The sequence below is a fragment of the Haliotis rubra genome, unplaced genomic scaffold, assembly GCF_003918875.1.
Source record: "Haliotis rubra isolate DU_JTF1 unplaced genomic scaffold, ASM391887v1 Scf629, whole genome shotgun sequence".
NCBI classification, from domain to species: domain Eukaryota; kingdom Metazoa; phylum Mollusca; class Gastropoda; order Lepetellida; family Haliotidae; genus Haliotis; species Haliotis rubra.
Genome location: NW_025767334.1, coordinates 474,502 through 487,689, shown reverse-complemented (window position 1 = coordinate 487,689; position 13,188 = coordinate 474,502). Strand labels below are relative to the sequence as shown.

At 41.0% G+C, this 13,188-nt stretch overlaps 1 long non-coding RNA gene across 1 annotated transcript; it reads right to left on the bottom strand.

Moving 5' to 3' along the window:
• Positions 1-4,824: 4,824 nt before the first annotated feature.
• Positions 4,825-12,591, bottom strand: LOC124256452. Its single transcript, XR_006892920.1, has 3 exons — positions 12,535-12,591; positions 6,197-6,299; positions 4,825-4,929 (listed from the first exon to the last, which is right to left on the bottom strand). It is a non-coding gene; the product is annotated as an uncharacterized LOC124256452 (long non-coding RNA).
• Between the last annotated feature and the right edge of the window lie 597 nt (positions 12,592-13,188).

The following is a 13,188-nucleotide window of genomic DNA, read 5'->3' as shown; positions in this document are numbered from 1 at the left end:
GCGGCTAGGTCTGTTAGATCTGATGTTTTTTTACGACTGCATGTTTAAATCTTTCGATATATATAAGCCAGGACCGTTTTTCAAAAAACACATTTGACACTAAAATGTGCCGAATATTACTATAGGGTTTGGAAATTTGGGACGTTAAATAAAAACCGTGAAGACATTTAAACTATTCTTATGTTTTCATTTTCATGTTTTTTGTATGTAAAGCATTCATCCTCTGATCGTGCAGTTAGAGATGAGTGTGGAAGGTACATAGCGTGGATGTTCACTTTTGAAAGATACCTTGTAATTTATTGTTCTTAGACTGAAAAAAATGGAAAGACTAATTGAGTTTCAAAATACAGATATGGTATACATTGTATTTCGCTACATCTGAGAGCAGCGTTAATAATAGTGTGCAAAATAATGTTTCGAAGTTTTATCGGAATTTCATGAATGAGTGAGTGAGTTAAGCTATATAGCGGCATCCTGAAAATGATGATCAAGAGCATGAGTATCGATCTACACAACTGGGATACGATGACATGTGTCAACCCAGTCAGCGAGCCTGACCACCCGATCCCATTAGTCGCCTCTTACGACAAACATGGGTTACTGAATATCAGTTCTAACCCGGATCTTCACCGGTCCCCTTTAATATGAGAAGTTCACGGGTCCGCCACAGAGGGGGCAAATGTTTATGTCTGTCTCTCTCTCTTTATCTTCGTCTCTCTCTCTCTCTCTCTCTCTCTCTATATATATCAGTATATATTTTATATTTATGCCATTACTGTATATATATATATATATATATACATTATATATAAGAAAAGTGCGACTTTACACACACGTAGTCCACCGTTTCCACCGTTTCTCTCGATACACTGCTGAATACGGCGTCCCATGCTGTCGATCAAATTGTCTATGTAGTTCTGGGGTAGGCCCACCCATATTTGACTGATGAGATAAGACCACTCAACGACACTCTTCGGTTCCAACTTTTCTAATTTGTCCTTCATAATCTGCCACACATTTTCAATTGGGTTCAGGTCTGGTGATGCCGCTGGAGATTTCTGTAAGGTCACCTGACTCGTTTCAAACCGGTTACATGTGTGTATTGAATTGTGTACAGGTGCATTGTCCTGTAAAAGTTTGAAAGGTATTCCACTCTGTCCTATATGGGATTCCACTATGTCTTCTTGTATAAGTTGACAGTACTTGCGTGAATCCATCCTTCCTGTGATAGTTAGCAGCAGCGTTACCCCGAGTTTGCCTATACCACCTATGTCACCTATGACACTGCGTGAGAACTTCGGAACCATTTTGCAGCTACGTCCACCTCTTGACCACCTCTTTCTTGTCATCCTATAAAACTGAAACTTTGATTCGTCCGTAAATATCACATTTGAAAAGTCTGTACCACATATCTGGGTCCTAAACCCCAAAAGGCACATGCATACTTCCCTTGCAGGTATAGTTTGGAAGATCTGCTCCGGACAAGATGCACCACTCTCGAGCCTTTTCTCCATATGTGCTGTTGTCATCAATGGAACTTTCTTCGGCACTCGCTTGATATATCCAGATTGCTTTAAAGATCTTCTGATTGTCCATTCTGATACCTTAGGGGTTCCTTGACTTGACGCCTTCACGGCAAGCTGTTTTGCAGACCAGTTTGCGGACGCCACCGCGAGACGCGCGATACGTCGTCTGTCATTTGCCCCAAGAGTAGCACGACGTCCCGATCCAGCCTGTCGCTCTGTCCCTAACCCTGCGTCAAATTTCTTCAAACTTCGGTAAACAGAGGCCCGATGCAGTCCCGTCAGTTTCACAAGTCTAGTTACGGATGTAATACCTGCTTCATAATATGCCTAGAGTCGATTTCTGTTGTTTTGTAACGTCATGGCAAAGCTTCGGTATCGTCTGCTAGCAACGAGGTCACGTGATCAAGTCATCCCTGAACCCAAGGGAGATAATTCCATACCAACGAGGCAAGCTACTGGCGGCTAGAAACAATGTATTTCGGCTTTTTTGATAGTAGGATCGAGTCTACAGAATAAAGTTTGTTGTCGCATTTTTTTCTGCTCGTTATATATATATACAAAAAAAAGCTGCAACAGAAACGTCAGTTTGGAATTTTCCGTCGCAGAAAAGGATAACTGTAAACTCATTTAATATTTTATTTGTATATTGTTGACAACCTCTCCAACTTTACATGAGCAAAAACATTCCTTCCCAAAAGAATGGTCTCAAAAACGCAAGATCATCTCGGAGATGGTACGGTGTTCTCCATGATTTTCATGCAACTCATGCTGCACGTGCTGTTCACAAGGACCAGCCCTATAAAAGGCACCCCGAAACCTGGTTGAAACATTCACATTACGTTAGCAGGATGCCGCGACTCACGACAGCTCAGAGGAACCAGGCGCAAGGAAGACTCTTGAAGCTGGCCACACTACACAAGCCGTTGCTGATCACTTTCAGGTCATCGTTCGAACCATCTACAGGCTGCAGCAACGTTTCCGGGCCATCAACACCACAAATGATCGCCCCCGAACTGGCAGACCACAAGATGACAAGACCGCCATGTTGTTCGACAGCATGTACAGAATCCCTTCATCTAGGCATCCGAAACAGCACGCCAGACAGTGGGAACACACGGAAGACCAATCAGTACTGTTATAGTACGCCGACGTCTTAACAGCGGGAACCTCCATTGCAGTAGGCCTAATCATGGACCTATCCCCACCCCTTGTCATCGGCGTGAACGTCTACAGTTTTCCCTACAACACCAACACTGGCGATACAGGCAATAGAGAACAGTTCAGTTCACAGATGAGAGTCAGTACTGCGTACAAACTGCAGATTGCAGACCAAGAATATGTCCACGACATGGCAAGTGTTACTCAGGCCAATGTGTTATGGAAAGAGATTCATGGGGAGGTGCAAGCATCATGGTATGGGGGTGGAATAGGCCTGAACCAGAGAGTGGGTCCTGTGGTGCTCCAGAAGCTTGGTGCAGGGAGAGGAGGCGGCATCACAGCGGTGCGCTACATCGACCAAGCTCTCAGATCCCACGTCATACCACATTTCGCACGTCACCGGAACAACATTTTCCAGCATGATAACGCCCGGGCCCATACTGCCAGAGGTATATGAGACTTCATACAGCTGAACGATGTCAACATTATGCAGTGGCCAGCCCTTAGTCCTGATTTAAACCCAATTGAACATCTTTGGGATGAAATTCAGAAGAGACTGAATAATGTCATACCAAGGCCGAACACAGCCGATTTATTGCGCCAGTTTTTCTAAGAGTGTGTTTCCAGGTGCCAATGCCCTTCATCAATCGATTGGTGCAAGAGCGTAAAACCTTGTAAATATATACAAATAGAGAATATATTTTTGATGTCGCCCATACTGTGTCGCCCAAAGGTAAAGTGTACGGCGTACATGTATATATGCGACCTTTAGGCGACTGTCGCCCAAATGTCGTATATATATATGTCGCCCAATGGTCGCTTATGTAATATACATATATATATGTCGCCAAATGGTTGTTGTTTAATACTATATACGTGTATACATTTCTATGGCTGCTTATTTGATATATGTCGCCCTTTGGTTGTTTATGTGTTTCAGTGTCTTGCGCGTGGAGAAAATTGTATTTCATATGTGTGCATGAAACTGACTTTCTTGTTTCCGATGTTTAACATCGCACATACAATCAATTGATAGTTTGGAGAGTGAAGTTCTATGGTGCTTTCAGAAGCATTCCAATATCATGAGAGGGGAGACTGATGAATGGAGACTTAACATTATTTAAGCTACAGCATCTCAAGGATATTTAAATTGTGTCAGCCGAAGTAGTTGAAAACAGAGCGATCTTGTCACACAGTTTTTTTAAAAGACTTGTAAGCACAGAGTGAGTGAGTAAGTAGTTTTTTTAAATATTCCAGACTTTTGTCTTTATGTTCACTGAATATAAGCAGTAAGTAATAGAGTATTTGCTATTGTAAATATGTAATCTGAGGAGCATTTATTAATGTTTATGCAGCCTTACACACGGAAGCGAGGATATGGTGAGGTCTGTTATGTGGACCCTCTCTACTGCTGACATGATCACAAACGCACGTGAGCAATATATTCTTACAGAGACCAAGGTGTCCACCTCACTCTGAGATCAATAATCAGACAATTTTAGCTATCGTGCCAAATAGTGAGACACTTCGCGATACACACTTGTATAAGACATGGCGAGTAAAAATGTTAAAAGACTAGAAATGACCAGGTATATGTTTCACCATTCCATTTCACAACCAATATGTGCTTCAGCGATTGTGGATGCTGTTAAAAGTCATTCAGAGAAATGTGATACACTCACACTTTATCACTTAATTTTAACCCAATGTGTGATATATTCGGCCATTACCCAACAAACAGATTATATGTTTGCATATATTATTCGGCAACACATTCCCTTGTGTTTCAAATGGTTTCACATAAATGTGCTTTGTGAGTGACTGGAGTTCGGTTTTACGCAGCGCTCAGCAATATTTAGGCTATATGGCCTACGGTCAGTGAATAATCGAGTCTGGACCAGACAATCTAGTGATCAACAGCATGAGCATTGATCTACGCATTTGGGATACGATGACATGTGTCAACCAAGTCAGCGACCATGACCACCCGATCCCGTCAGCATGGGTTACTGAAGATCAATTCTTACCCGGATCTTCACGGGTATGTATTCAACATGTCAACAGTCCTGGGGATAAATAATATCAGACCAGCTGGACTGCTTCTACAATTTATTGTCCAACTAGTATACGCTGTGTTGGCCTGCAATGCTGCATGTGGTCAAACATGAAGGTCATCTACTTCTTGGCAGCAACACAGGAGTTACCATTGACGGTGTAGGCGGACGCTGCGGCCTGAACGGCACCCCTGCAATGTGAAGGTCCATCGTCAGGCAGGAATGAGGAATTATTACTTATGCCTTTACTCAAATTGGGAGTTACATTAATCAAGATTAATCAGTCCCTACCCTTCGTCCAAATGTTCATACCATCATATACTACCCATCAAAAGTTTAGACTCACTAGTGTAAATGTAGTCACTTACTTCAGTCAACTTTTCTAAACTAGATTTTGGAAAAGATTCCATACTGTTTAAAGGCACTGTTTACACATGAACTGATGTATTGCAAAACAAATTTGTAACGTTGAAAAGATTATTGTTATGATTTCAATAAATGATGAAACTCCGTGAAAATTGGCGAATTCCTAACGCAACTTTACATCAAACGCAGCAGTTCACATGTCCGATGTTAGCACATAATTTTCAACAATTTGATGCATGATTCTAGTGCAATTCATCTGCACACGGTTTGCAGTTAGTTCTCCCAAGTTAGTTTTGAAATTCATCTTTGATGTAACCATATATGCATACATAACATTATTGTGAGAGCTTTAAGTGAGTCTAAACTTTTGATGGGTAGTATATATTATCACAAACACTATTAGCAATGTCACCACACTGTACATCAACCTCATTAACTGTATAAACTCTAATATCCTTAATGTAAATATTCTTCTTGTTCATAATGTTGAATATCACTTGTTTGATAACGGAGTTAGCATCTACACCGAAACGTCGCATCCACTGCAATATTTTTGCTGTCAAATTAAACAGACATATGTTGATGACATATTGCTTACGTTCGTTATTTCTGACAAGGGGCGGCTTTTCAGTGACAGTCGAGATCATGGACATTATATTGAACGTTTTTTACTGTAATCACACAGAAGATAAAGACCTAAGAGTGATGTTATCACTTTTCATATAAACGTTGACAAGATGCAACACGAACGTTTTTAACCGTTGTATCAATCTCCAGAGGAATTAGCAGCTGTTTCTATGCCGGCGATAAATCACTATTTTCTAATCTGTTGTATCAGGGGTGAACTATACTTTGATTTGAGTGAATGAGTGAGTAGTTATGGTTTAACGCCACTTTTAGCAATATTCCATCATCATCATGGCGGGGGACACCAGAAATGGGCTTCACACATTGTACCCATGTGAAGAATCGAACCCGGGCCTTCGGCTAGACGAGCTAACGCTTAAACCACTAAGTTACCCCACCGCCCCTACTTTGATTTGAGACCCTTTGAGTCGGATGTCTGTGAGAATGTTGTATGGATATACTTACTCAACGCAGTTCAAACTGCAGGCATTTCCGTAGTAGTTGCCGGCGGTGTCACAGACTGGGTCGAAGATGAGGGGACAAACGCACTCACAGTTGACAGTGCTGGCTGTGGACCGAGATGGGAACAGAAAAATAAAGCTATAATGATACATGTCCCTCAATAAACACTATTTGTTTGCAATCATGAATACTTTTTTACATGGTACCCCTTGGCCGACACTTTGATATTTTGTCAAGATGACTTTTGACTACTAAATTTACAACGAAAGCTTGGTAGCTTCATTAGGGTGTTGTCGACACTTTCTGAAACCAACATCCACGGGTGTGATGGTGACAAGATAAGGCTCGCTATCAAGCCGAATCTGGTATTTACAAAAGTATCAGAGGAAAATGCACCACTGCTTCTGAATATATACATGTGAGTGTAACTGATGAAATGGGTATAAAACTCACCACATAGCACCACAGCAAGAACAGCAAGAATAACAGCAGCCTTCATCTTGATGCTTCTTTTCCAAACAGGATCAAAGTATTGAATGGATTAGAAATTCTCGTATTTATACACTACACAAACCTCATGAAATACAAATTCAAGTAATATATAGCTCCTCAGTCGATTTAAAACTCCATTTTATATCCCACAAATCATAAGTGTTTGCTTCAAGGAGGTTGCTGTGAGCAGTTAACGTTTCTTTGCTATGTAGAATCAACTTCACATCCACATAACATACATGTAAACTCTTGATCAGCATATTTTAACATTTCTTGTCTCAGTAACAAGGAGCTTTGTTTGAGTTGCAGGTGTTTTTTAACATAATGCCCAATTTTACATATTAACATTTCAGGGCTTGGAACATTCAATAACACCAGTCACACTGAAATGCGATGACGTTACCCTGGACTACTTTGACGCCTGTTACATCTGAACATGGTTTGTTGATTGTTGGAAAAAAATTGAAATCATTCTGGAAAATATTTGATTTACATGATAATTAATGAATGTGGTATCCTTTTCGCTGAATGGCATGATTAGTTTGTTTACCATATAAGTCAGGCAGTCAGATGGTTGGCTTTGCGAACAGGTGCGTGTCATGTCAAAATTAACCATATTCACACTTACCATACGAAACCCGCTGGCGGTCGTAAGGATGCCCTCATATTGCCACTCAAACATATTTCACAGAAAATAAGCCTTGTGATATTCACTACACGTAACTAAAACATCAACAAGCGAGTACAGTTTTATGCCACTTTTATCAATGTTGCAGGTTTATCAGGACGTTGGACAACAGATATGGCCTTCATATATTGTTCCCATGCGTGGAAGTAAACACTTTAGCCACTAGGCTAATGTACCGCCCGAATACATAATGGGAATTAATTAGAAAATGAGGGAGAAAAATATATTTAAACCACTAGGGAAAGTTATGTCCATTGTTCTTGGAAATGTTTTATTAGCATAACTGAATAAGTGCCCTAGGGCAATTATTTCTTTTCAAAAACAATGAAAGTGTACTTATTTTGATAATCTTCATCATGCCTAATACATTACACGCGTATTAAATAAGCACTTACCATACGAAACGCGCTGGCGGTCGTAAGGATGCCCTCATATTGCCACTCAAACATATTTCACAGAAAATAAGCCTTGTGATAAAACTACACGTAACTATAACATCAACAAGCGAGTACAGTGTTATGCCACTTTTATCAATGTTGCAGGTTTATCAGGACGTAGGACAACAGATATGGCCTTCATATATTGTTCCCATGCGTGGAAGTAAACACTTTAGCCACTAGGCTAATGTACCGCCCGAATACATAATGGGAATTATTTAGAAAATGAGGGAGAAAAATATATTTAAACCACTAGGGAAAGTTATGTCCATTGTTCTTGGAAATGTTTTATTAGCATAACTGAATAAGTGCCCTAGGGCAATTATTTCTTTTAAAACAATGAAAGTGTACTTATTTTGATAATCTTCATCATGCCTAATACATTACACGCGTATTAAATAAGCATGCCCTCCTGGTGTAAAGACCCGTGAAGATCTGGAGCAGAATAGGTCTTCAGCAACTCATGCTTGCCACAAAAGGGGACTATGCTTGTTGTAGGAGGCGACTAGCGGGATCGTGTGGTCAGGCTCGCTGACTTGGTTGACACATGACATCGGTTCCCAATTGATCCATGCTCATGCTATTGATCACTGGATTGTCTGGTTCAGACTCGATTATTTACAGACCGCCGCCATATAGCTGGAATATTGCCGACTGCAGCGTAAAACTAAACTCACTCACTCATTCACATGTGGTGTAAGCCGTTTAGTCACCCTCACTACGGTAGTTATTTAAATAACCACCTTGTAAGGCTGATAAACCTATACATACCAAGGTTGTTTTTCATATAAGAGAAAAACTGCAAGATTTATTGTTAAATTTAATTACTTAAAAAAACATAACCAAAACATTTTGTAAGAAATAATATGGCACTGTATAAAGTTGATAAAAAATATACTGGTCCAAAGACGATTGGCGTAATACAATATATTTGCAACCCACGAGCATTACATTTTCCCGAAAGAGATGTTATTATTTCCAAGAGATAAGATGTCAAGTAATCAATCACCTGATGTATATTTATTTGACGTCCATATCGTGGGCCAATATTGACGCCGTTTCATCAACGTCAACGTCTGCTGTGGGCCCAACGTCACCTCCGATGGACCCAGAGAGACTGGAATCGAGTCGTCTTTAGCGATGAATCCAGGTTTACCCTCAGATTCGCGGACGGCAGGCGTAGAGTCTGAAAGCGACGTCGTGAACGGTATGCCCAATGTTGTGTACAGGAAGTCGACAGATTCGGGGGCGGAAGTTTCATGGTGTGGGGTGCTTTTTGTGGGAACAACCGTTCCCGACTTCTGGTCATCCATGGAAACCTCACAACTGCTGCTTACCGCGACCAGGTGCTCACCCCTGAACTCGTTCCTTTCATGGCGGCTCATGGCCCAGGTCTACAGTTCCAGCATGATAATGCTCGGCCGCATACCGCGATGTTGACACGAAATTTCCTTCAAAACGCTGGAATCAACGTCATGGACTGGCCATCGAGGTCCCCTGACCTTAATCCAATAGAGCACGTTTGGGATGCACTTGGGAGAAGGCTTCGTGGTCTTAGGAACCAACTTCAGAATTTGCATGAACTTGGTGCTGCCTTGCAAGAGCAATGGAGCAGAATCCCCAACCACGTGTTCACAAGCATCAGGCAGTCGATGAGGAGACGGTGTTTGGCAGTGGTGAATGCGCGGGGCGGCCATACACGATATTGAACTGAGAAATTTCGCATTTTTATTCTTGTGACTTGACATTCTGTATACCCATGTTTTGGAACGGCGGTGTAGCCTAATGGAACTGATTATGGCCAATCAGTGTATCGAGTACATCACACAGATCTCAGGAATGAAGTAATAACAATTTAACCATCTTACCATCTCTTGTTCTTTTATAGTGCCCTGAAGAAAGAATGTGAAGTTTCTTTTTTGACTCAGTATCTATGTCGCCCAATGGTCGCTTATGTAATATACATATGTATATGTCGCCAAATGGTTGTTGTTTAATACTATATACGTGTAGACATTTCTTTGGCTGCTTATTTGATATATGTCGCCCTTTGGTTGTTTATGTGTTTCAGTGTCTTGCGCGCGGAGAAAATTGTATTTCATATGTGTGCATGAAACTGACTTTCTTGTTTCCGATGTTTAACATCGCACATACAATCAATTGATAGTTTGGAGAGTGAAGTTCTATGGTGCTTTCAGAAGCATTCCAATACCATGGCAGGGGAGACTGATGGATGGAGACTGAACATTATTTAAGCTACAGCATTGCAAGGATATTTAAATTGTCTCAGCCGAAGTAGTTGAAAACAGAGCGATCTTGAAACACAGACTTTTTTCTTCACTGAATATAAGCAGTAAGTAATAGAGTGAGTGAGTAAGTATGGTTTTACGCCGTTTTAGCAATATTCCAGCAATATCACGGTGGGGGACACCAGGAATTGGGCTTCACACATTGTGCCCATGTGGGGAATCGAACCCGGGTCTTCGGCGTGACGAGCGAACGCTTAAGCCACTAGTCTACCCCACCGTCCCAGTAAGTAATAGAGTATTTGCTATTGTAAATATGTAATCTGAGGAGCATTTATTAATGTTTATGCAGCCTTACACACGGAAGCGAGGATATGGTGAGGTGTGTTATGTGGACCCTCTCTACTTCTGACATGATCACAAACGCACGTGAGCAATATATTCCTACAGAGACCAAGGTGTCCACCTCACTCTGAGATCAATAATCAGACACTTTTAGCTGTCGTGCGAAATAGTGAGACACTTCGCGATACACACTGGCGAGTTAAAATGTTAAAAGACTAGAAATGACCAGGTATATGTTTCACCATTCCATTTCACAACCAATATGTGCTTCAGCGATTGTGGATGCTGTTAAAAGTCATTCAGAGAAATGTGATACACTCACACTGTATCACTAAGTCTTAATTTTAACCCAATGTGTGATATATTCGGCCCTTACCCAACAGATAGATCATATGTTTGCATATATTATTCGGCAACACATTCCCTTGTGTTTCAAATGGTTTCACATAAAAGTGCTTTGTGAGTGACTGGAGTTCGGTTTTACGCCGCACTCAGCAATTTTTAGGCCATATGGCCTACGGTCAGTGAATAATCGAGTCTGGACCAGACAATCTAGTGATCAACAGCATGAGCATTGATCTACGCAATTGGGATACGATGACATGAGTCAACCAAGTCAGCGAGCCTGACCACCCGATCCCATCAGCATGGGTTACTGAAGATCAATTATTACCCGGATCTTCACGGGTATGTATTCAACGTGTCAACAGTCATGGGGATAAAAAGTATCAGACCAGCTGGACTGCTTCTATAATTTATTGTCCAACTAGTAAACGCTGTTTTGGCCTGCAATGCTGCATGTGGTCAAACATGAAGGTCATCTACTTCTTGGCAGCAACACAGGAGTTACCACTGACGGTGTAGGCGGACGGTGCGGCCCGAACGGCACCCCTGCAATGTGAAGGTCCATCGTCAGGCAGGAATGAGGAATTATTACTTCAATAATAATTATTTCCTTCAATTGGGAGTTACATTAATCAAGATTAATCAGTCCCTACCCTTTGTCCAAATGTTCCCACCATCATATACTACCCATCAAAAGTTTAGACTCACTAGTGTAAATGTAGTCACTTACTTCAGTCAACTTTTCTACACTAGTGATTCTAGTGCAATTCATCTGCATAAGGTTTGCAGTTAGTTCTCCCAAGTTAGTTTTGAAATTCATTTTCAATGTAACCATATATGCATACATAAAATATAGTGAGAGCTTTAAATGAGTCTAAACTTTTGATGGGTAGTATATATTATCACAAAAACTATTAGCAATGTCACCACACTGTACATCAACCTCATTAACTGTATAAACTCTAATATCCTTCATGTAAATATTCTTCTTGTTCATAATGTTGAATATCACTTGTTTGATAACGGAGTTAGCATCTATCTTCAGAGGAATTAGCAGTTCTATGCGGGCGATAAATCACTATTTTCTAATCTGTTGTATCAGGGGTGAACTATACTTTGATTTGAGAGAGTGAGTGAGTGAGTATGGTTTAACGCCACTTTTAGCAATATTCCATCAACATCACGGCGGGGGACACCAGAAATGGGCTTCACACATTGTACCCATGTGAAGAAACGAACCCGGCCCTTCGGCGTGACGAGCGAACGCTTTAACCACTATGTTGCCCAACCGCCCCTACTTTGATTTGAGACCCTTTGAGACGGATCTCTGTGAGAATGTTGTATGGATATACTTACTCAACGCAGTTCAAACTGCAGGGATTTCTGTAGTATTTGCCGGCGGTGTCACAGACTGGGTCGAAGATGAGGGGACAAACGCACTCACAGTTGATAGTGCTGGCTGTGGAAAATAATGCTATAATGATGCATGTCCCTCAATAAATAGTATTTGTTTGCAATCATGAATACTTTTTACATGTTACCCCTTGGCCGACACTTTGATATTTTGTCAAGATGACATTTGACTACTAAATTTACAACGAAAGCTTGATAGCTTCATTAGGGTGTTGTGGACACTTTCTGAAACCAACATCCACGGGTGTGATGGTGACAAGATAAGGATCACTATCAAGCCGAATCTGGTATTTACAAAAGTATCAGAGGAAAATGCCCCACTGCTTCTGAATATATACATGTGAGTGTAACTGATGAAACGGGTATAAAACTCACCGCATAGCACCACAGCAAGAACAGCAAGAATAACAGCAGCCTTCATCTTGATGCTTCTTTTCCAAACAGGATTAAAGTATTGAATGGATTAGAAATACTCGTATTTATACACTACACTGAATTGCGATTACGTTACCCTGGACTACTTTGACGCCTGTTACATCTGAACATGGTTGTTGATTGTTGGAAAAAATTGAAATCATTCTGGAAAATATTTGATGTACGTGATAATTAATGAATGTGGTATCCCTTTCGCTGAATGGCATGATTAGTTTGTTAACCATATAAGTCAGCCAGTCAGATGGCTGGCCTTGCGAACAGGTGCGTGTCATGTCAAAATTGACCATATTCACACTTACCATACGAAACGCGCTGGCGGTCGTAAGGATGCCCTCATATTGCCACTCAAACACATTTCACAGAAAATAAGCCTTGTGATATAACTACACGTAACTATAACATCGACAAGCGAGTACAGTTTTATGCCACTTTTATCAATGTTGCAGGTTTATCAAGACGTAGGGCAACAGATATGGCCTTCATATATTGTTCCCATGCGTGGAAGTAAACACTTTAGCCACTAGGCTAATGTACCGCCCGAATACATAATGGGAATTATTTAGAAAATGAGGGAGAAAAATATATTTAAACCAC